The sequence below is a fragment of the Crocodylus siamensis genome, chromosome 4, assembly GCF_052110815.1.
Source record: "Crocodylus siamensis isolate JL-2025a chromosome 4, ASM5211081v1, whole genome shotgun sequence".
Lineage (NCBI taxonomy): Eukaryota > Metazoa > Chordata > Crocodylia > Crocodylidae > Crocodylus > Crocodylus siamensis.
The window spans coordinates 158,241,633-158,263,357 of NC_143398.1; the positions used below are offsets into that span (position 1 = coordinate 158,241,633).

The 21,725-nt window shown below is 57.7% G+C and overlaps 1 protein-coding gene across 2 annotated transcripts in view; it reads right to left on the reverse strand.

The window, feature by feature from the left end:
- THRA (thyroid hormone receptor alpha) overlaps window positions 1–16,337 on the reverse strand; it is a 68,226-nt gene extending 51,889 nt beyond the window's left edge. The window contains exon 1 of one of the 2 annotated variants that reach the window (XM_090044483.1): window positions 14,099–16,337. The gene's annotated coding sequence lies outside the window, so the exon portion shown is untranslated. Of the gene's footprint in view, window positions 1–9,268; window positions 9,394–14,098 lie in introns of those variants that run through there. The other variant, XM_090044484.1, reaches the window with a different exon arrangement.
- Between the last annotated feature and the right edge of the window lie 5,388 nt (window positions 16,338–21,725).

The following is a 21,725-nucleotide window of genomic DNA, read 5'->3' on the forward strand; positions in this document are numbered from 1 at the left end:
CTGCATTTCCCCACTTGGGGCTAAGTCCTCTTGGGAGCCACATTTTCCTGGCAGCTGCCTGCACATAGGCTGAGGCACAGCTGCATGTGCCCAATGCACCCCACCTCAAATACATATGCCGATTCCCACTGACAGCTCACTTGGCTTGCACCGGCTGGCACTCCAGAGGGGCTCTGAGGTGAGCAGCAGCTGGTTTCCATGATCAGGGGCAGCATGGACAGAGCAAGGCTGCCACCCCCCTCGCACTGTCTCTGTGCCCCAATCGCACTCTGTGGCCCGACTCAATGCCTGGCTGCTCTGCCAGTGGGAGTGGGGGGGGAGGTTGGTGCTCATTAGGGGGGCATTTTTGTGCTGTCCACCCTGTCTGCAGCTAGGTGCTGAGATCTGATGAACTTGTTTCTTTGCATAAGCCCAACAAGGATAAGATCGGGCTTGAACTCACAGTAGCCCCAGCAGAAGGGAAATGCTAAGCCTTTTTTCATCTCTCTCTGCCAGCCAGTCCCTTCAGCCCCTCCTCCAGCTGCCTTCCCCTCACTGCCCCATCCCTGAAGGCAGGTGAGGGTTTACTGCTGAGTTGGGCAGAACAAGATGGGATTTGCAAAACAACCTGTGAGCAAAGTCCAGGGCCAGGCAGGAGCCCATTGGGGCATGTGCTAGAGTGGGGTCACCCTTGGGGATGTCATGTGGGGCACAGAGCACTCCTGGACTCACCATCAGGGCAGGAGACTGTGCTGGAGACAGAAGCTAAAGAGCAGCCACTGGAGGGGGGCGTGTAGTGAATTTAGGGGGATAGGAGAGCATCACCCCAGCAGCCATGTATGCATGTAGGTACATACATCTGTTTCTGCCAGCAATAAACTGGAGATATTAATAGCACAAGGGCCTGGGGGGCATTAGTAGAGCTGAGTGGTGGAAGGGGAGAGGGAGTCCATGGCCAGGGTTTAGGGATGGGGGAAGGCCTGGCTGCAGATTGGGATGGCTGGTTGTGGGCACATGCAGGCTGTGATGGACCTCTTACAGCTCCAGCTAGTGTGGTGTGAGACCCAGCTCTCTCTTACCACAGCCAGTTCCTTCACACCATATCACCCTCCAGCCTCCTCTCAGGTGAGATTAGCTGCCTCCCCACACAGAGTGGGTGTATGGCCATTACTGCCTTTCAAGTGATTTAGTCCACCCAGGACATCTCCCCTTCCCTGGGTGCTGGGCTCTAAGCCTGTAGCAGGCAATAGCCCTGGGTTCACAGAGCCCCAGAGTGCTGCAATAGCACAGCCATGGTATTCAGTAAGCAGCCAGCACAGGGCTGGGGCTGTCCAGACACACAGCACCTACTGGGATCCGCCTTGTTACCCCATCAGTGGAGGGGAAGCTGGCAGTGCCACCCTACATGGAAACTGCATCTTCTTCAGCCTCATTCTGCTGGCCTAGCATCAGCTACACACCATGCACATACAGAGGCGGGCAATCATGTCCTGCCTACCCAGAAGCCACACCCACCTGCAAGGAATGGGCACCCTTCCCAGCCTGGCACTGGAGCTGTCTCCAAAGCCAAGGGCACAGGCCCCAGACTCTGAGCCTAGCAGGGTCAGGACATCTGCCTTGTGACCACCCCCTTCCCCCACCTGCAGCTCTCCTGGCTTCTCTGCAGCCAGCTACAAGCAGAAAGCCCCCTGGGCGCTGAGCTGCAGGGCCCGGGCTCCGGCTGGCGCTGTGTCAGCACAGGAGCCCGCCCGGTGCAGTTAACAGGCTGGAAAATGAGCTCTCCTGATGCAGAGGCTACAAGGTGCCAAGGGTACATACAGCTCTCAGGCCAGGCTAAACAGGGGGTCCCCCACTGTCTGCTTCACGGAGGAGGGGCCCACAGTATCCACTGCAAAAGGAGTTTTGGGGGAGCACAGGACAGCACATTGTAGGTGGGCAGGCTCCCTGGGAGATTTGGGCAGGGCACTGGGGCCAGGCAGGACATAGGAGGGCCAGAAGGGAACCAATCCATAGTCCCTCTGTGCTAAGCACTCTGCAGTTCCAGCTCACCCCTCTCAGCAGTTCTGAGACCCAGCTGTGCAGTGTTCAGACCCTGAAACCTTTGGGGAAGGGAGTCACTGTACCATATGGACCCCCATCCTGCTGGAGGGAAGAGACTGCCCCCTACTAGGCTGCCAGTGGGTTGGGAACCCCTTACCCCATGGATGCGCAACCACCAGCACCAGGGCCAGATCCAGACCACAGACCCATGTCATCCAGCTGGCATGATTCCCCAAAGGGTCTGAAAATTTGGTGGTGGGGAAGCCGGGGCAGCATTAATTACCACTCCTCTGCTGCCATACTTCTGGACCTGTGGGGAGATCAGCAAGCCAGATACAGTGGTCCTGAGTGCTAGATCACACTGGCATGTGGGGCCTGTCTAGCACGTGCAAAGGGCCAGATCTAGGCACATGAGGCCAGCCAGTGCATGGCCACATCCCACCATGCAGACACCAACCCTACCTATACACAGATCTCACATGGGATCCAGTCTGCACACTAGCCCTGTGCTATTCATCCAGCCTGCAGGGCCAAAAGGCTGGACAGCACTGCCTTTGCCAGCTCCTCAGAGGCTCCCAGCTGAGAGGCAGTAACTGGGTCAAACAGGGCAGCTGAGCCCAGGTGCGGCCATAAGGTGCTTCAGTGCAGATGAACAATTGGGGTGATTACAAGAGGCAAACTGGCTGCACCAGGGGCAGCTCAGACCTGCTTCTGCCAACTCCCATACTGTATTTGGCAATGGGTATCCAGAGGCATGGACAGGAAGACGCACACATCCTGCAAGGTGGGAGGCTGGGGGTGGTGGTGGTGGTGGTGAAGCCATGGTACCATCCCTCAGGCACAGCTAATCTCAGAGAGGCATCCTGACAGGTAATGATGCCAAAGCACCAGAAACTTCCCTCCCCACAGCAGGGATTTGTATCATCCACAGGAGAGGATAGTGCTGCCACAGATGGCACAGATTGGCCGCACCATGACTCCAAGGTCCAGCACAGAGCCACCAGAGGGAGGTGGGTGGGGAGCAGTGCCAGCAGGCTGCCTGGGAACTCATTCCTGCTTAGGGATGATTTAATCAGGAGAGGCGGGAGCCACAGCCTGGAGGATGCTTGCAGCTGGCAGGGACCTTGCAAGCTGATTAAGCAACAATGTCAACATCTGGCAAGGAGGGGCAGGGCAGAGGGGAGCAGAATACAGGACTGGGGATGGGCACCTTGTGGGAGCCTGGGTAGATGTGTGACCTGTGGGTGGCAGATGCATTCACCAGTGCATCTTGTGGACAGGCCTGCAAATATGTAGCCATGTGCGTGTTCATGGACCTGCACATGTGCCTGAGGCTAGTTGCGCCTGGGCAGCCAGCAACAGCATGAGTGGGCGTGGCTCTGAGCAAGCCTATAAGGAAAAGCTATCCATCCCTTTGGGTGGGCATGACCCAAGCTGCAGGCACACATACACACGCATGTGCACTATCTGGACATGCATCCGTGGCCCCTTAGGTGTGCACGAGTGTGTGGCCCTGCAAAGCCAACATTACTGAATGCAGCTGGAATCCTAAGCATTTGAGGACAGCAGCTGTGCTGCCTGTGAGCTGCTCTGGTTTGGAAAGAGGATGCCATGTGTATGACATAATAGAGACCAGGGAACCAGCCTGGCCCAATGGCATGGAAAACACACCAGGTCACGGAAACGTTCACCCCACCCTGCTGCAGCCTGTGTGAACTTGGGCTGGGGTTGCATGCCAGCAGCTCCCCCTGCCATAGTGGGTAAAGAGCTGCAGGCCACCATTCCTCAGGAGGCCATGGGATCCATGCACAACATCAGGGCTGGATTCACATGGCAACAGGACAAACAATTGTGCAATCAACTCAACATGCTGGGAACACATCCCACAGCAAGACAGACCAGCCTGCCAGGCCAGGCGGGGGGCTTCCCTTGTGGGGTCTGACACTCAAGGGCTGTGCTGGGGGTTTTCCTCTTGTTCCAAGGATCTCATGGTACAAGCAAGGCCAGCTGCAGACTTAGCTGGTGGGCCGCTGGGTCAACAGAATGGCTGACTTACATGGTGGGGGGGGTGGGGGGGGCTGGGTTAGGATGGGCTGCCAGGCTCCTTTCAGTTTGGGTAGCAAACCCCTCAGCTTGAGCACCTGCTTTCAAACCCTGCACCTCAGTGCAGAGTTTCAACAAGCAAATAGGGAAGTAAAATCCACCAGGAGGATCGCCCCCCCAACCAGCAATCATGGCATCAAATGCAACATGAAAACAGGTGATGGGGATAGAATAGGCAACATGAATACCATCAGACATACACCCCCCCCCTCCACCAACACACTCCAGCTGCACAGGTCTCCTGCTTCCTTGTAGCTGGTGAGATTCAGCTTTGGACACGAACCTCCTTCCCACGCCCAGAAAAACAGGAAAAATAACTTTTCTACAAACCCTTTTTTTTCCTGCCCTGGGACTTTGATTTTGAGACAGTTATAAACAGCTCATTGTTGGACGTGTGGAGTCAAAGGGAACTCTGCTAATCAGCCGGGAGCCGGCTGGTTCGGGAAGCCCCAGGAGGACAGCTGGAAAAGCGTGCATGGGGAGTGATTTTTTAATTTCAATCTATAATGATTATTAAGATCTTAATATTTCATGTACCATAAACCAAGCCTCATGCACAGGCATCTCTCACTGTGCTAAACATGCAGAGTGCTGCTGTGATGCAGCCATTTCCAGTGAGGAATGGCAGCCACACGCAACGTGCTGTGTTGCATCCAGTGACCACGAACCACAGAGGCGAACCTGGGGAGGGGCAATGTGATCTGGTGGTTGTTGGGGGGTGCTGAGTTCCTGGCTTCTATTCCCAACTCTGAGAGTGGTTTGCTTTACTGCCTGGAGGCCCTTTCCTGTCTCATTGCCTCAGTTTCCCCATCTCACCGGAGAGTTGCAAAACATGGCCAAGCTCAGACAGGAAGCACCAAGTGCTGTTGCCAGTGAGAGGGGAAGCTCTGACTGGGAGCAAACCCCAGCTTTACGAAAACATGCTACAGGGAGTTTTAACATTCATGTGGATGGCGACAGGCTGCCACAGTTTGATCTGGGGTGTGCGGGGGAGAACAGTCACGTGAACTCCCCCACCTTGAATTTCACAACAATGACAGATGAGCCGCAAGCCCCCCTGCCTTGCACCACTGTTGTGAAATGCACCTTCCCCTAGTGCCATGTCTAACCCTCATGCACGCAGATGGGGGCAGACTTTGGGCTCAGCACCCAAGGTGTTTCTAAGAACAGCCTGCCTAATGTGGCATGCCCCACTTCTATATATGCTGAAGGAACAAAGAATTGGACTTAAGTGCATCACTGGGTGCTACCCAACCCAGCTGGGCACCTCTCACCTGTCACAAAGCCCGGTCACCTGCCTATCAGGTGGTCAACTGCTTTAGCTCAGTGTCAATTGCTGCCCACTCTGTGACTTAACTGTGCTCCCTTGAACTGCCCCAGAAATGGCAGAGGGCCAGCAGCTGTCAAAGGACTGCTATTAGAAGCCTTGAAAGTGACAGCCAGTCAGTGCTGCAGCTGCCACATGCCCTTACTTCCAAGGCTGCTAATAGCAGGCCCCAAAACTGACCACTGCAAGCCTTGAGCTATGAGGAGCTAGTCAAGTGTCAGGGCCACCAAACACACAACATTAAGCAATACTCTAAGGCAGGGCAGTCCAACTTTGGTGTGGCTGGGGGCTGCAGGTGGCATTGGCATGTGGTCCTCAAGCTCTGCATTGCACAGGCCGTACTCTGTGGGTGCAGACCCCCATGACCTCTCCCCTCCCCAACTACTGGGCTGCACTTGCAGCACATGGACCCCTGGGTCTGTCCCCCCCTCTGTCACCAAACAGCAGGAGACACCAACACTGGGGCCCATGGGTTGTGTTTGGCCTGCAGGCCACAAACTGGGTCCTGACAAGCCCTCAGCTGGACAGCCCTGCTCTAAGTACACAGTGCAGCTATTAACAGCCCTGAAAATGACCAGCACAGGCTATTTTCTAGGTTTCTGATAGCTTCTGGGCTGCTCTTGTAAGCTTTGGAAGCGAGGGAGCTTGGGCAGTCTCCATGCAGCACCTGAGGAGCATGGTGTGCATTAAAGCCAGGCAAGGGCAGGGACATTTACCCATCTGTGTAAAGAAAAGGAAACCTGCATCTCAGGCTGCCATGGCCTGGAGGTTAAAAGCAGCCAGGACCTCTGCTCCATCACTCAGTGGGCAAGGTAAGGAGCGGAGGAAAAAAATGTACTTCAGGGAAGGCAGCTCCCAGTGCCAGCTTGTGTTTTCTATTTGACAGAGAGATGGCAGCAGGAGAAGCAGAGCTGATCGCTACCATTTCCCAATAACTGGCCAGATGGGCAGGCAAGAGATCTACAGAGGCTGGGGGTGTAATTGTAGGGGAGGGGAAATGGCTTTAATACCAAAACTATGCAAGACTTTTGAGGAAGCTCAGGGGTGCTTACAAGGGTGCCATGCCAGCAGGGAGATGGGGGCAGCAGGGCCTCTAGATACGATGCAGGGCAACCAAAGCAAAACCCAGAGCTCAGCACCAGCCCTGGGAACATTCCCATTCGAGTCTGAACTCGGCTGCCTGGACTCATCCCAGCTGCAGGGGCTCCCAGTGCCTGGTTCATGGAGGCTGGGATCCTGCCATGGTTCTCAGATGCCTCCCTGACTAATTGGCTGAGAAGGCATCTAACCAACTGGCATCTAGGATTCCCACCTCAAGTGGCTTTCAGATCCTGCCAGAATCCTTATTGCCTGGGATGAGGCCCCCTCTCCTCAGCCCCCATTCTAAGCAACTCTGCCCAAAGCAGCCCCAACTAGCAGGGACTCAATAGCTGCCATCACACTGGGCCTTGGCCCAAACTCCCCCCACAACTTCGGGAACCAGGAGATGCCCAGAGCACCCCCAACTTAGTAGAGCAGGCACCAGCTCTGAAAGAATGAAGCCAATGCAGACCTTTATGCCAGCCTGGCTGCTGTGCAAAAGGGGGCGGATGGGGCCCCTCTCACCTCTTGCCTCATCTGGGGACAATAGTTCTCTGCCTCCCTGTGGCAGAGTACGAGAAGGGGAATCCCAGAGTTGCAGCGAGGGTGGGTGGATGGGGAGCAACGTGTGGGCACCGTGCCCAGGGGAGCGTGGGCAGCGCATCCCCCAAGGGCTGACAGGAAGGTGGCCTCCCAATTTGGGGCTGCAACACAGCAGGTGCTTCCAATTGAGGCTCTCCCGGGGAATCCCTCAGGATCCCTGGCCTGCTGCCAGGCTGGTGCAGCAACTGCCTGCCCAAGCAGCCCTATGGCCTCTGTCCTCTGCCCAGCCAAGGCAGGGGGTCCCAAAGCCCCAGCATGCCGCAGCCCAACACTCAGGCTTGGGCCTGGAGCAGTTTAAGGCCTAACAGCAGGGGCTCCAGAGCTGCTGTGCCCCCTACTCTGCTGTGACAATGTCTCATTCCCCTCACATTAACATCTGTTGTACTGGCTGCCAGCCTGCCCCACTCAGCTTTGATAGGGTAAGGTATACTGAGGCACCTGAGGCTGTCTTGCTGGTACCCCCTTGCCCCAGCTGGGAATGCCAGGTGTTGAGTGAGCCACGGAGCCCAAATAAACTTGCTAAACCTCCTCAGGAAGTGTGTGTATATGTGTGTGTGGATGCACATGTGTGCGCACGTGTGTGCAGGAGCCTTACCCAGACACTGCCCCAAGGAGCTTGGTGGGGCAGGGCGGGGCGGGGCAGACGCACCAGCCTTCCTCTCCTGACAGCTGAGCTGGGGCCTGCTTCCAATTCACACTCAAAATACTTCATGAAATATTTTCACCTGTGCCAACTGTGATTCTGAAGGGGACTTTTTTTTCTCCCCAGCTGTGGAAAGGTACGGGGCAGAAAAATGCCACCTCACACCAAAATGCCAGCATTTGCTCTGTCCCTAACACCCTAACAGTCTCCAAAAGGACTGCAGTCACCCACTAGGCTAGAGGGGTCATGTGTATGTGGGCGGATGCCTGGGTTCTGGTCTCACTCTGGTTTGGGTGGGGGTGTGTCTGTTTCTGACTTTGCCCCCAGCTTGCTGGGCAAACCACCAAGGCACTAGCTTTGGCTTTCCAATTGTGCCTGCCACCATGCATGTCAAATGCAGCCAAGACCCCTGCACTCCCAGGCAGCCAGAGGTTATGGGAAGAGGGGCAGCTGTCTGTGGAGCAAGCCTGGAGGGTCACCATCAGGGCACTGCATTAATCCTTCCCCACAACTTTCCCTGGAGAGTGTGTTCCTGTACCCCTCTGAAGGAGCACCTGGCTTGGGCTGGCTCCCTGAGGATGCCGTATAGGTCCTGCCCTAGCGGCAGGAGGCAGTTCCTCTAAATTCAAACTGCAGGGAGCTGGGAGCCTTACCTCTTGCTCCCACCTGAATCAAGCCTTTATGCCCTGGCCAGCCAGCCGAGCTCCCCATGTGCGCTTCAGCTGAAGTCTCCTCAAGAGCTCATGCATGGGCTGGGGCCTTCCCCCGCACTTCTGCTCCCTCCAGGATCAGCTCAGAGAATGAGGTTTGGGGGGAAAGGCTGGCACGAGCCTGCCTGTGAATGTCATTCAGCTCCTTCAGCTCAGCCAGCATGAACTCTGCCCCACTTCTCCTTGCTTCCTTGGGACCCTCTGCTGCTGATTCGGGAAGGGGGCAAGGGTCAGGCTGCCCTGGCTAGAGGCAGGGAGCACACCCAGATACACGCACGCAGCTGGCGGCAGGGCCCTGGCAGGAAGTTGCAAGACGCAGGAGGAGCGAGGAGCATGGGGTGTTCTGCATACGTGCCGGCTGCACACTGCATACTGCACCGGAGCGCTGCAAAGGAGGGGGGGCTGCGGGGAGGCAGGACATCTGATTCAACAGGTTCCCAGCCCTGTTCCTCCCTGGAACTGCCTTGGTCACAATAAGGCTCTGCCCTTGGCCAGCACCTTCCTTCCAGAGCAACACGCGCTCGACAAACAGCTGCTCAGCAGCCTGCCAATGTCATGCCCATTATGGGGCTGGGAAGGGACTTGGCCAGCAGGGCTGGGAAGTGAACCCAGGTCTCTCAGCTCCCAGCTGCCTGCCGGACTAGGAAACACTCCTTGGAACCTAGGAGTCCAGGCTCAGCCCTGTGCCCGAACCACAACCTTCCCCAGAGCCAGACAGAGAAAACCCAGGCATCCGGGCTCCGCCTCCCCTGCTCTAGCCATTAGCCAATGCTCCCCTCCTACCTACATCCTGCTGCTCCACAGCAACATGCGGAAGCTTGGCCCGGACAACATTCAAAAGGCTCTGGAGGGATCCCAGCTCAGGGTCCTTCACGGTGGGAGTGGAGTGGGGCAGTGCAGAGCCATGCTGCTCCTGCTTTCCTTGCAGGGGCCTGAGCTCTGGCTCCTAGACTCTCCTTGCAGCTAATGCAAAGCAAACCCAGACTCCAGGAAAGGGCATGGTGGGGTGTGTGTGTGGGGGAGTATTTCTCCAGTACTATGAGGGGGGTGTCTTTAGAATATTTGCATGCTAAGGCTCCACCCCCCAGCTGCTGAGAGCCTCAGGCTCGCATGGGTTTTTCGAGCCAAACTCTTCCCAAGAGGGTGGCGACCCACATTCAAGCAGCTCCTTCCAGTTTCTGGCAGCAAGCGCCCAACCCAGGTGGAGGGGCCCAGCCTGCTCATCACATGCATATGCATGCAAGGTGTAGGGGAGGGAGGCTAGGAACTGGGGCACCCCTGGCCCTTGGCTTTGGGGCCCACCCAGCCCTCCTGCTCTTACACGTCTGCCTAAATGTGATCCTTCCTCTGGAGCTCCCCCCACCTCCACACAAAGGTGTCGGAGGGCGGTGCCAGCCCGGGATGGGTGCTTCTGCTGCCTGTGTGCCCTCAGGGGGCCCCCTGCTCTGCAGCTCCACGTATGGGGCTGAGACGATTATCCTGTGTAAAGGTCACACACTGCTGCACAGAGGGTGGGGGAGAGGGTGGGGGGGGGGGGGGAAGTCAAGCTGTGGAACTGAGCTTGCAACTCTGCTCCTGCCTGACTCGGCGGCTTTTTGCTGTGTGCTCCGCTGCAGCTCGCCATGTTTGTGGGTGCATGCACAGACAGCTGTCTGGGGCACTGGGTGCGTGTGCTGGAAGGACACTGAGTGTGTGGGTGCATGTCTGGGAACATACACGTTGTACACCTGCACCTGTGCACAGAGGGGCACAGTCTCTCCTGTGCACAAGTGTGGGGGCATGAATGCAGGGGGCAGGAGTCGCTGGCTACATGGGAAGGGGTATGGTTTGCACGGATTGGGCACATGCAGCCACATGCCATCCATTTGTTGAGGGCAGGAACTTTTGCCAAGGGGAAAAAAAATAAGCCATTAAGCCAGCTGCCGGCTCCTAATGAGCTCCCCACCCTGCATGGACCCCCGGGCAGAGGAGAAATATTGAAAATCCAAGGAACCGCTCCCCAGCTCCTCCAAACTGGTTCAACCAGGGCCTGGCGCAGGGGCATGTCTGTGCTCCGCTTCCCAGAAGGGAAGGAAGCAAAATCCCAGCAGCTCCCCTGGCCCGGTGCTGCCCCCACCCCATGATGCAATGTGACAGAACAGGGAGGCCACCGATCTCCTCCCCCTACACCTCCCTAAGGCACTCAGGCAGGGGATACCACCCTCTCTTCTCCCAGCTGGCTTCAGGGAAGCATGATAGGGAAAGCCCATTTCCCATTGCCTGCCTCAGGCCTATACAAGGGCGTAAGGCAGGGGAGGAGCTGTGGAGTGCCCTAGAGAGGGCAACTTCTGGTGTGGGCACAGCCCAAGGTCATAGCGGGTGGGTCAGAAAAGTCAATGCAACTGTCCCACCACACTGCTCTGCACCCCATGGCCCAGAACTGCCATGTGGGGCTCTGCTTGCACACCTGCAGCGCTCAGTGTCATATGGGGGGGCCTGGCAACAACAGCACCCAAGGGCCAGCAACGCTGCTGCCAGGGGCACCCCAGCAGTTCAAACTGTGCTACTGCATGGGGCCATCACCATGAGTGCTTGCTGCATGGTGACTCTGTTTCAGTCTGGGTATCTAAGAAAACCTCTGCACAGGATCCCTCAAAAAACACTTTCTGGGACATGCAGGGGGTACACGTGTCCACAAGCACTGACAGGCGTGCAGGTGCTCTTGCGTATGCCTGTTGCAGGCAGGCAGGATGCAAACACCAATGTGCACTTAGAAATCCCAACTCACGCACACTGCTCATGCTTAGGCTTCACACATGAGGGGAGCTTTCAACATGGGCCCTCAAGCCAGGCCAGGGGCCATCCAGCTGTACCACAAGAGGCCCCATCTGAACAGCAGCTGTCAGTCCTGATGCAAGGGGCTGGAGGCTGAGTCCTGGCAGGGCCTTTCATGAGCTTTAAGTACCAGAGCTGTGATATGCACAGCCTCCCCTCCCCCTACCCCACCCAACAGAGCCCAGGGTTAACGGGAGCCCTGCCACATTGTGGCTAACTCCTGGGGCTGGGACCCAGGAGATCTGAATTCAACCCCCAGCATTGCCACAAATGCCTTGCCTGACCTTGAGCGAGTCACTTCATCTGCACGCCACTGCCTTCCCACCTCTGAAACAGGCCTGTTGACTCCATCTAGGTGCAATGCAACCTCTCTGAGGCAGGTGCTGTCAGGGTCCATGCAACACCCAGCACGACAGGACACTTATGTCTTACTATAAACAAGCAGCACTCCTTTAGCATGGCCTCCTCCCAGCAACAGAACACAGCAGAAACACGCCCCCTGCCAAGTCCCCCCCCCATGGCGGGAGGCAGCCTCAGCCAGACGGGAAAGCTGGCTCCGTTTCGGAAATAGATCAGCTCTAACGTGACCATTAATTTTGTATGCGGTGATGGGAAAGCCGAGAAACCCGTGGTGGGGGACACAGGCCACAGAGCAGAGAGCTCACAGAACGGCCCATGGAGTGACAGACACAAACTGCTGTCCTGGTGACCCTAGCAGCCAGTGCTCTGACCCTGCCCCAGGCCACATGCAAGGCTGATTCTCCCTAGCTACATACCTGTCCTTACCTCACCCATGTACCCTGCTACAAGTCCCCTCCACCCACCAGGCACTCAGATGCCCTGAGAAAGCTGCCAGAGAGCCTGGAGTTGCCCAGTCAGAAGGTGGCAGTACCACACCCCACTGCTTGCACTGAACCACATGGGGACGATTTGCAAGCTGGAGGGACAGTGCAAGGTCAGAGGTCACCCCCCCACCTTCCACAAACACTGGCAACAACAAAACCTCCCTGCACAGGAATGACATGCATTCCCGCTGCTGTCTGCCAAGTGTGCAGAGAGGGGTGGGGACAGGCTGAGTGCGTAGCTCTGGCCCCAGCACGTCCCACCCACCCGTCCCCAGAATCCCCCCTACCAAGGCTAACACATCCAGGATGCACACAGGACAACCACAGCCGCAGCGGAATGTCAGTCCAACGTGGCCTGGAGTTTTGAGCGAGTGACATTTCACAAGGCCAGGCTGGGGGGACGTGACAGATGCAAAAGCCTGACTTTCTACCTGGCCCTTAGCATTCAGGCCCCCCAGCACAATCCTGCTCCCTCCCTGCCCCCTTTGCCTTTGGAGGGGGCTGCCCGTGGCTGTCACTCCTGTCACTCTCATTCACGTAACCTCAGCCACGGACACTATGGCAGTCGCTGCTGCGCCCACGCCGCCCGTCTGGAGCCTCCCTCTCTTGGGGAGGGGAACCCCATTGCAAGGGGTCCTTCCAACCCAGCCTACTCCCTGCTCCCCTTCCTCCCACATCAGAGTCCGTGCCCTACCATGCCAGGAGGGGACGGAGTAGGGATGGACAGGAGGAAGGATAAAGAGCTCTGCAAGCCCCCACCCCTTTCTGCCACCAGAGAAGCATGCTGGAAGTTAAAGCCGTCCGGCCCAACCGGAAAAGGGCTGTGCCAACACAGCTAAGCGTCGCGCGGCACCCCCTAGAGCCCCCCTGACTTGTGATCAGCCAGCCACATGCCAAATGTCCCTATTTTTTAAGAAAATATTTACCCATATTTCCCCCTCCTCCCCACTCCACTAACCCTTCCCACCTCGCTTTCGAGACCATCCCCCTGCCCCCGGAGCAGCGCCCCACAGACTCCCAGTGCCTTGTCACCCGTCTCCAAAAGAACCCCAAACCCCAGCCCCCTGCCCAGGATTACACTGACAGGAGGGATTGCAAGGAAGAATCTCAAGGGCTGGCAGGCCCCAGACCCCCCAATCTGCCACGCAGAGCCACCGCGGCGCTACACACAGCTCCTTTCCCAGCTTGCAATTAGAGTAAGTGTTGCCATAATTCCAGCGCAGATTAAAGGAGATTTGCTCTGCGTGTTGGGGGGGGTGTGGGGGGAAACAATCTGAAATAGCCCAGGAGCACCGCTCCGATCCCCCTTGGCGGTGGTGGCCCAGGCCAAGGTTGGCACTTTGGCCAGGCAAGCTGGAAGCACAGTAAACAAACTGAGGTTTTAAAGGGAGCAGGCTGTCTGGCTGGGGAGGGAGGGGGAACGGGGGTGTGTGTCTGTCTGTGCCTTGCCTGCAGGCCAGCTCGCCTTCGCGCTCTCACTCGCTCTCTCTCTCCATTTGCTGGAGAGGGGGAAAAAAATATAGGTTAATGCCAGTGTAAGGAGGGGGATTGGGATGGGAAAATGCCTGGAGCTGGAGAAATCAGGGGGTGGCTGGGGGGGGGGGCACCCCGTGTGGGGCAGAGGAACGCAATCCAGCTGGGGGGGGAGCTTGGAGGGGGGAAGGGGAAATAAATCGCCTCTCTTTTCCCCTCCCAGGCTGCAGCCTGGCGCTGACAGGGCCAGCTGTGCGGAGGCAGGGGCGGCTGGCACTCCAGGCCGGGCGAGACGGGCCCCTCCGCCAGGGGGTGGGGAGAGGGGCTGCGGGGCAGCAGCCGGGGCGGGGGGCAGCCCCGGGCTGCGGCTGGGGAGGGCGCCGGGCGCTGCAGCGCGACCCCGGGGGGCACGCACCGCCGCCGCGGGCGCCCCGGGGCACCCCCGCTGCCCCCCCACGCGCACGGCCGGGCCGGGCCCTACCTTGGCCGGGCTGCGCCCTCCGTGTGGCCGGGCAGCCCCCGCGGGCTGGACGGGGCCCGGGGCGGCGGGGGTCGGGCCGGGCGTGTAAATCCTGGGCCGGGCCGGGCCGGGCTGGGCTCTTCCCTGCGTGTCACTGGAGCGGGGAATGGGCTCGGGGCGCAGCGCAGGGAGAGCAGCCCAGCCAGGCTCCTCCCCCCGCCCGCCGGGTTCCTGCCGTGCGCGCACCAGCCCCTTCGCCGGCTAAAGCCTGCTCCCTGCAGGCCGGCCGCCTCGCTGCCGCCGCCGCCGCTGCCCGCCGGCCGCCTCCGCCTTGCCTGCCCTCGGGACGCCCGGGCCCTGCCTCCGCCCCCGACCCCCCACCGCACCCCACCTCACCTCACCTCTGCCTCAGTTTCCCCAAAGCTGCTCTAGCCGCCCTCTGCCGGCCGCCGGGGCGACCTGCTGCGCTGCGCCGCCTTGCCCCCTCCCCTGCCAGCGCGGGGGGCGCCCGCAAGGCCCTCGGGGGAGGCAAGCGGTGGGCCAGTGGGCTGCGGCAGAGCTCGGGTGGGCCTAGGCACTGCAGGCATCTTGGCCCAAATATCCCAGCACCCCTTGTGCATGGGCAGCGCCCTGCTTAGACTCCTGGCAGTCCCAGGGCCAACTTTTAGTATCGGACCCTGCTTTGCCAGAGATAATGATGATCATAATAAGAATAATTCAGCCTCCAAGAGAGAAGGCTGAGGGGGGATCTTGTGGCCTGTTATAAACTAGTCAGGGGGGATCAGCAGGCACTGGGGGAGTCACTGTTCCCCCAAGCACCGCCAGGAGTGACCAGGAATAACGGTCACAAGCTGGCAGAGGGTAGGTTTAGGTTAGATATCAGGAGGCGCTACTTCACGGTCAGGGCGGCTAGGGTCTGGAACCAACTTCCAGGAGAAGTGGTGCTGGCTCCTACCCTGGGGGTCTTTAAGAGGTAGTTAGATGCACATCTTGCTGGGGTCATTTGACCCCACTATTCTTTCCTGCCATGGCAGGGGGTCAGACTAGATAATCTGCTCAGGTCCCTTCCGACCCTAGAAACTATGAAACGATGAAATTACCATTTTTAGGTCCCCTTTCTGTCTGGGCCCCAGGTGGCCGCCCAGTTTGCCCATGCCTGTGCCCTGTACGTGGGAGCATGGCTGATGAGGCATCTGCCAGAGGGGTTTTCCCTGCTGGAGGGCATGCTGTTGCTGTGCCTCCCCTCCAAACATGCCTGTAGGGTGCGCTCGCTTAGGCAACCACACTGCCTCTCTTCCCTTCCTCCAGGGTGCCACCTAAGATCACCTTTGACGCTGGTATATTGTCTGGTTGAACCATATGCCTAGCCTTCATTGTTTCAAGCCTCCTTGGACCTGCAGGTCTCCCTCATGCCTTGTCACAACCTGAACCTCTCCAGCTACTAGATGTGGCCCCTGCACAGCCATCTGAGTCTCATACCTGCATAGCAGGGTGGCCAGCAAAGCAGCCTCAGGTGGCTGTACTTGGGTGGGGAGCTTGACCCCACTCTGTTGCTTTCTCCCACTTGCATATCTGACAAAGGCCATGCTGGCTTTCTGGAGGGGAGAGACCAGCTCCCCCTTGACACTGGCACTATCATCTCAAAGGCATCCACCAAGGTTTGGAAGGTTAGTTCCACCCCAAGACAGGGAAGAAGTGCGCTATGCTCCCTTCCGAGGGCTGGTTGACACATAACCTTAGTTTCCCTGTAACTGATGGTCAGCCCAAAGCTAGAAAGGTGGAGAGAGAGAAGCTCTTCTATGAGCTGGTGACCTCTCCTGGAATTGGCCACCAATGCACAGTCATTGCCTTGCCAGACTTTCTATGAGGTCCATTCAGTCACCTTAGCCCCACCACGGGGACTGGAGCAGGTAAACAGTTCTCCTTGGAAGCCAGCCTTGTACGGGTCACCTTGTGCAGTACTGAAGACCAAATCATTTTTACTAGTGAGAGGGCCCCATCCTGTGTTGTGCTTGGGAAGAGGTTGTCTGTTGGCTCCCCAGTGAACCCCTGGCCTCTTAGAAAGTAAGAGGCCCCAGTGGTGAGGCCAGATGCTCTATCACCTCCTGAGTGCAGATGCTGCTTGAACCCAGGTTTATTACACTTCCCAGGGCCTGGCCAGGACCGGCTAATATTTGCAAAGCTCTCTGAAAATCGGAAGTTAGGGGTTAATCATTATTAATCCTCAGTAGCACCTTCTACAGCGGAAACCTCTTCACAGGGACATCTCAGCCACTGTCCCCAGGGAGGAGAAGGACAGAGCCGGCCCATTGCTCTGGACAGCCCCATCCATGCTCCAGTCCAGGTATGTTTCTTCCTATTCTTTTTTTTTTAAGAGAATTTTTTGTGTTTCAATCCAGATCAGTGAAATCAATTCCAAATCCGTGAGTCAGTCAAGAACTGTAAGTGTCCCTACTCCTGGCAAACATCCTCCACCCCACCTAGGGCTTCAGATGTTTCCATATCCTTTGGCAGGCACCCTACGTGCAGGCCCAAGCCCAGAGGTTTAGGGTTCAGATGCCCCCAAGTTTCACTTGTCCTCAGCTGTAAGGCCCCAGGGGCAAGCTAGGCAGGAGTCTGTTTCTTCCTATTCATCTCTAGCTGTCATTTTCATTCCAGAGACACATTAAGGAGCTGAATGCAAAAGGGGTTGCTTTTTGTCAGCCTCCCAATATGTTCTAGCCCTGCCATGCAGAGCAAGAGTGGTGCAAAATAAAGGGATCAATAAATGTCACAGAAAGGATTTTGTTGTATGTGTTGTCAGACTTGCTCCTACAGGACCCTCTGACGTGGCTGTCTAGCCCAGGCTGCTTCTTCCCTGTGAGATTCCACAGGATTTTCTCATATAGGCAGGGCCAGAACCTTGTTATCCTTAAACACCACTGAGCTCCCTCACACTGGCTAAGAGCTTCTCCTTCTGCTGCCCTCGGGTTTGTTGGTGAAATGGAAAGGCATAGAGGGCTCCATGGAGATAGCAAGGGCAAGGTGGCCAGAGGTGCCCACGATGAGTGCAGAGAAAGAGAAGGCCAGAATCTGCTTGCACTCACCTCACAGTAAATCGAGTCTTTTTGGATCCATGCCAGATCTATTGTGGGGTAACAGAGAAGGCTTTGGCCTATGTTTGAGCAGAGAAAATCCAAGGGTGGATCAGAAATGAGGAACAGGTTGAAACTGGACAGGGAATGACAGGAGTGTTTGACACACAGCTTATACATATGTGTGAATACACACACACATAGACAGGCATGACAGCGGGATAGAGGCATGGAGTACACATGCAGAAGCCGAGTTCCACACAAGCAGAAGGCAGGCATGTGTGCCGACACGCCTACACTGTGAGAGCTGCACAGGGGCGCATCTCTGTTTTCACACGCACAGATGTGCCCACGCACTCGCACACAAACACGCCCGCACATAAATCAGTCAGTGATACCGCGCGCCAGGAGGAGAGGCCGGGATTAGAGCCGAGCGCTTTGAGGCTGCTCCAGGGAGCGCAGTGATCTCACGGGGGAGCAATGACAATCCCCAGGTTGTAGTGGAGACATGGATTCCCCCGCCTGCCTACGGGGCTGTGCACAGGCTCTCTGAGGGTGGGGGTGACTGCACAGAGTCAGAGGTATCGGGGTGCCTCCTGCCTGCCAGCTGCTCTGCTTTGGGGCTGGCTGGTAGATGGGTCCATTCTGGACAGGCAGCTGCCTCATGGCAGGCTGAGTCTGTTACAGGGCTAGGGCTCAGCTGAGTTGCAGTGCTTTGCTCCTAACCCACTGGCACTAGAGGGGCTCAGTACTGCTTCCATGTGAGATCACATGGGATGGGAATCCAGGAGTTCTGGCTAAATCCCAGCCAATTCTGTTTTTCCTTTCCAAAACTACCACTGTGGCTTCTGCCAAACACAGGATCTTCTATCCCTTCCCTTGCTGCACTGGACTGTTACACGTGGCTCTGATCTGTTTGGGGTGGCGAGGGCAGACAGGAAAGGTGTTCAAAGCCTCTCAGGCCAGGGAAAGATGGGCCCTGCTGTCTGCGGGCAGAGGGGCATGGCAGGGTCATGCAGACGAGAAAAGCTGATCTGCCCAATCCTTTCCGCAAGCACTGGGGGAGGGGAAGAGTTGTACCCAGAAAGGAGAGGGAAGAAGGGGTCTGAGTGTGAGGGGAAGTATACTATGGTGCTCCAGGCTTGGCCAGTGCCATATGTGCCATGCAATGAGTTTGCTGGGTCTCCAGCAATTTATTTTATTTTGTCTGCAATGACTACTTGGCCAATGGTTAAAAATAAAAGCCACGTTCATGGCTAGGATGGGAAGAGTGACCTGCAGCTCAGGACTGAGTGATACTGACAGAGCTGTGGTGGGGTGAGTCCGGGACTGAGGTAGTACAGTGTCCAAGTCAGGATCAGCATCCCTGCTCCTATTCTGCAAAGCCCTCTTCCATATCCCTGGCTGAGGAGACACTGAGCAGGGGATGTGGGAACCACAGTCACTCAACCCTGTCTGGGGGAAATTGAGCTTAAAATTGCTAACAGGAATTGACCCTTCAGCCCCACCTTACAGCAGTGCCTGGGGAAGGTCCAGGCACCTGCAGGCCTACTGAGACATCAGCTCTCAAGCATGAGGGGGTGGGAGGAGGAAGGTCTGGTGTTGGGGTGACACAAAGGTTGGGCTGGGGACACAGCCTTTCCTGTAGCACCCGTCATAGGGACCTAAGACCCCCCCAGCCCATGCGGCACCCGATCAATAGCCATAACACACCCTCCACTACAGCAGCATGGCTTTTGCACCTGCTTTTCCCTCCCAAGAGACCTTGTTCTCCCTTTGGCCCCTGGGGACTGCAAGCCCAGAATGCCTCCCCTTAAAGGGCCAGCATGCACTGGTGCAGCTACCCATGGCATTGGCCTTCATGAAGGCAGCACTCAGCATGCAGCAATGCAGCTCTGGGGTCCCCATTACATAATGTGGAGAGCAACGAGGGCCTAACAGCCCTGTCCCTGCCTGCTCTTTGGATCAGACCAGTCTGGCCTGGGCATCCCCACCCACAGCGCCCACCCCACCAAGGCAGGAGGGAGGGGTGGGGTTGGGACTTGGGTACTGTGCTCCCTTAAGGGTGGATGCTACTCCTCACTCTCGTCTGCCTCTGGATAGAGAGTGCTGCCCCCTACTGGCTGGTCTGAGAAGTCCCCACCCTGATAAGGGCCCAGATTGGTGGAGGGGACTATCGAGGGGTGCTACCCAGGGGCAGTAAGGATGAGCTTTCTCCCCCTTGGCCCCGAAGCCTCTTCCCCCTGATCAGGGGCCTTGGCTGCCCCACCCCCAGGCCCTTTCCTTGCACTGCATGCAGAGAGCCAGCGTGGCAGGTGGGTGTGAGGCCTGGAAGCTGCCCCCCCCTTCCCCCCGACAGCCCCCCTGCCCCAGGAGCCCTCTCTGTACTGTACACTTTATCCTCTGCAAATAAGCAGCGTCTGAGGCAGCCCTTCCCACTGCAAACGCCGTCTGGCCATGATAAGGGCCCCGCCAGGGCTGAGCTCATCCTGGTTAACCCCCTCCCCCCCTCCCCCAGGGGCCTGCTCAGCAAAAGGCAGGGGAGTTGAGTGTTGCAGTGTCCCCAGGGCTCCTCAGTCCATCCTGCCCTGCCCTGCCCTGTCCTGCCCTGCCCAGCCCTGTCCTGCTTTGCTTGCATGGCTCAGTCAGCAGAGCCCCAGCCTCAACAGCCAACGGTCCCCAAAGGGTTTGCACACACTGGTGGGCTTCACCCCTTCCTCAGAGGTGGGACAAAATTATGACCCCAGGGTGAGAGAGGAAGATTTGCCTGCAGGGGCACAGGGTTGAGGGTGCAGAAATAGAGATGGAGCCTGTGACATTTGGTGCCTGCTCTCTGGGCTCTAACCCACTGGGTTTCCCTCCCCGCCTCACTCTTCTCCCAAGCTTGGAATGGAACCTAGGAGTCCTGGCTCCCAGCTCCTCACCATCACTCCTCTGTCACCTCTCATCCCTCACCAACACCAGCTGCTTCTGAGGAAGGAGAAAACAAGGGCTGGGGTGGCAGCACGAGTTCCTTCCTGACCTCAGTTATGCCCTGCTGTGTCTGCCCTGAAGCCTGAGGGCTGACACTCAAGGCCACAGCTGGATCACACCTAAGGCTACTTCTAGGGCAGTTTGGGCCCACAGACCCTGCATTTTTTCTGGTTGGGCAGACCTTGCACCTGGCCCTGATGGACCACTCTCCAGGGGAATAGCACTGGAAAGCATGGAGCCCAGGGGTTGGGACTGAGGGACACCAGTAGAGCTGGGGGTAGGGAGCCTGGGGCTGAGAAAGCATGAGGCTGTGGTCAGCTGTGAGGTGGGACAGCTCCCCCCCCCATAGATCCCACAGAGGGATCTGAAGCCAGTGACTGAGATCCTAAGCCCTAGCCTCGCCTTCCCAGCTTCCTGCGGCACCATCCATCCCAGCCTTGCCGTCCGCTCCAGTGGGGCCTGGGCTATATATAGCCAGCCCCGTGGATGTCGAGTCGCAGGATGAATTTTAATGAGCTTGTTCCGGGCGAGTGCATCTTGGAGAGAGATGCGTCCCCACCAGGTCCCTCCGGCATTCTCCTCCACTGCAAAGAGAAGCTGTCACAGCCCAGGCAGAAGCCTGGCTGGTGAATGCCCCTCCCCCGCCATGTCTGCCCCACCACCACCCACACACACATCTGGGAAGAGCAAGGAGCCTTGCTGGAGTAAAAATGTGGCCTTTCTGTAGTGCAATCTGTGCCCAACCAGGACCAAACACCCAGGGGATGTTCTCCCAGGGGTGAAATACAGCCATGCCTAGGGTGAGGCAGGGCAGCTGTCTGACAGGCTGCAGAGCAGTGCTGGCAGGGATCAGTCTCCTGGCAGGGCAATGCTGTTGCCTCTCAGCGACAGGACTCTTGGGTTCAATTCCTGCCCTGCAGTCCCTGGCACATGCCCTCCCTGGGCCTCAGTCCTCCTGGTTGTTCTGGGGTAGGGATAGGCTTAGCTAATAGTGCATCTGGGTTAGAGGCTGGGGGTATAGCAGTAGCAGAAGTGAGGGGTTTCCTCCTATGTGGGAGAATGGGTGCCCAGCTGGTCCCTTCCTTGAGCCTCGCCCCAGTGGCCTCTTGCTCCTGAGCCCTGCAGCTCCTCCCTGGGGCAGCAATATTGTGTATGGCAGCATGGAGGGGCTGGATGCATGGGGTGGGGGTGCTGTACTTGGACTGTGGTTCTAATGGCTCCAGCTCAGGGCGCCTGCCTGGGGGAAGAAGCTCCTCTGTCCTGGTGTGCTCTGGACATTGTGCAATGGTTGGGACATGGGCTGCCAAAGGCTGGAGCTGCTGGGGTATGGCTGGGACCATACAACATCCTGTGTGTGAGGAGCAGGAAGGGTCTAGCAGTCTGGGATCCAGGACTCCAGGGTTTTCTCCTGGCTGTGGCTGACTTGCTGCAAACCCATTCCTGTGCATCTGTTTGCCCACCTGGGGACCAGAGGGTGCCCCAGGACAGTATTGAGATGTTGGCATTGAGCCAGGGGCACAGGGCAACCCCACAGGAATGGGCTGTGGCTGTGGGGGTGAGCAGACCCCCCCCCCCCCCCGTCTCTGGGGCAGGACCTCCTG